The sequence below is a fragment of the Meleagris gallopavo genome, chromosome 22 (genome assembly GCF_000146605.3).
Source record: "Meleagris gallopavo isolate NT-WF06-2002-E0010 breed Aviagen turkey brand Nicholas breeding stock chromosome 22, Turkey_5.1, whole genome shotgun sequence".
NCBI lineage: Eukaryota > Metazoa > Chordata > Aves > Galliformes > Phasianidae > Meleagris > Meleagris gallopavo.
Window position 1 is genome coordinate 6,872,637 of NC_015032.2, and position 2,513 is coordinate 6,875,149.

A 2,513-nucleotide genomic window follows, 5' to 3' on the forward strand; every position below is an offset into this window, starting at 1 on the left:
CGGCGGCGGCCCGGCTCCCGCTCTCCTCCTCTCGCCGGTGCTTCTTCCCCTGCCTCCCTCACTCACCGTAGGGAGTGGGTGCGGGATCTCGCCTCCGCCACCGAAGGTCTCAGCCGCGCCGCGCCGCCATTTCCTTCTCGCAACGGCTCCAGAGCGCTGGGCGGGGCCGCTCCTCCCCCGCTACCATAGAGACGGATATGGCGGCCAACCGCTGCCTAGAACGGCCACCGCGCCTCGCTTTGCGCACGGCTCCCGGAGGACTTCGGCCGATTCAAGCTCCTCCCCCCGGCCCAGCAGCGCGCGCTCCCTCACAGCTGGCGTTGGGCGGGAAACCCGCGGCCCTTCACTGCCTGCCCTCAGCCCAAGGGCGGGGAGAAGAGCTGTTCTCGCACGTGGAATGGAAATAAATACCTTTTGATGTAGTAGATCAAGCCCCTCTGTGATTTATGCCTGAAAAAAAGCTAATGATATCAGTGGTCAACTAGCATCCAGTTAGTGCTCATAATAAGGAATCCATACCAAGGGAAAGGGAATGTGCAAAACAGGCAGGAGCACATCAGTAGTGAATGGGGACCGAGCAGTGAAATAAGCATTAATCTGCTTTTACACGTTTGTTAAGAGGCTTGCATCATCTTAATAATTAACTCAGCCTGCACACCCAGTGAATACCAACTAAAGCACATAATGCTTTCATCCCACAAAACCCCTACATCTTTATTTTAAAGACTGCCTTCTCACCAAGTCCATTATCTATCCTTGCTGACTGAACACCTGTGTCACCTTCACTTGACCAGTACATTCAGCACCTCAGCTTTTTCTCTGCTTCATTTGATTCCTTTCCCTTCCCCATTGTTATCCAATTTTAAAGCCTGATTTCCTTTCATTTAGGGAAGTTACTCCTGGGTGGTTTGTCTTCTCTTGCAAAATGTAACTGTAGCTTCTAACAGAAAGGTAATTATAGTTTGAGCTGAAAAAAAAACAACTCACAAATCTGCCGAGAAATCCTAGCGAAAAGATTAATGCATATCAATTAGCTTCTAAAACAGTTTAATAAGCACCTTATCCATCTATCCTTAAGTACCAGAAAAGCTTATGCTAGGATATTTACCAAGCCCTCAGCACTACTCTCCTTAAAACCTTTTTCCATTGCTTTCCCAGATTTTGTCTACCATTAGGCAGTCAATACACTGAAACTTTCTTCTGCAGCAAATTCATCTGTGCTTGACTATCCCTAGGGTTTCTCTAAATGTATTTTTATTTATTTGTTAAGAACAAGAAAACAACAACAGGTAAAACAACAGGTAAAAACTAGAGATAGAGTTAGCCCAGTAAAAGAGTAGAGATGAAAGCCAATGAGCAAGTTCTCATCCCTACTCCATTGCTTTTTAACATAAATATTGATCACTTCAAGTCAGAAGAGACTAGTTTTTGTTGGCTGTGCTCCAGCTTTACCTTTTTTGGTTTACAGAAAAAGGTCTTGTCCCCAGAGTCCAGCACATCAGCCAGTACAGATACTGCAGGTGTCAAGGTAGCATATCCTCTGGGTACTTAATTCTGCAAGGCTTCCCCTATATCATTTTGTATATAAAAACTGGATGAACAGAGAGATATTTTACCAAAGAGTATTCATATTTGTGAAGCTTAACAAAGAAGAGCTATGCAAATTACAGTTTAGGTTGTTACAAAGCCTCTTCTCTCAAACAAAAGCTCTATCTCTAACCAGTTTGACATTACCGTCAAAATGCTGAGGAAAGCATAGGTAAGGAAAAAAGAACATGCAAATCACAATGCCCTGCAAATAGGTTACAAATTTATTTTTGTTAACATAAAAGTCATAAAAAAGGCCTACTCCTGAAAACGTCTGGAGAGAAAGAAAGTCAGTCTTTTTTAGTTTTTTTTTTTTTTTTATTTTTTTTTACCTTTATTAAAACTTAAGGACTTACTAAAACAGGAATAGTTACTTGGTCTCTCTTTTTTTTTTTTATATTTCTTCTAGCTTAGAGACAACAAAAGGACAAAAAAAGAGGGGACAAACTGTTGCAGTTAGCTGAATATCCCAATCTGTGAAAAAACCAGTGTCATCACTGCACAATCACGCACTCCACCAAATAGCAGCTCACACATTTTTGGTTTACTTAGCATATTATTCTGTTTAAAAAACAATTATGAGCTAATCTTTGCTCTTCACCTGTAAACAGCAGTTAGAGTAGCTCTCACGTGTCTCTTTATCCAGGGTACACTTCCCTCAATAGTAAGCTCAGGAAACCCTTTAAAAGAGGGGTACTCTCCTCCTCCCTCTGTCTTTATGGAGGTCTCCTGAGAAACTCCACCTTTTGAGGGAGGAGCTGACAAGAATCAGGAACAAGAATCTAAAGGAAAGATTCACGAGGCGGCTGATTCAGATGTATAAGAAATAGAATTGGAACGTTTTGTCTTTCCCTAAGTATAAATTTGTTGAGAGGGTTGGGTGTTGTTTTGATTATTTTTTTTTTTGTGTGTTTGACTGATTGCTT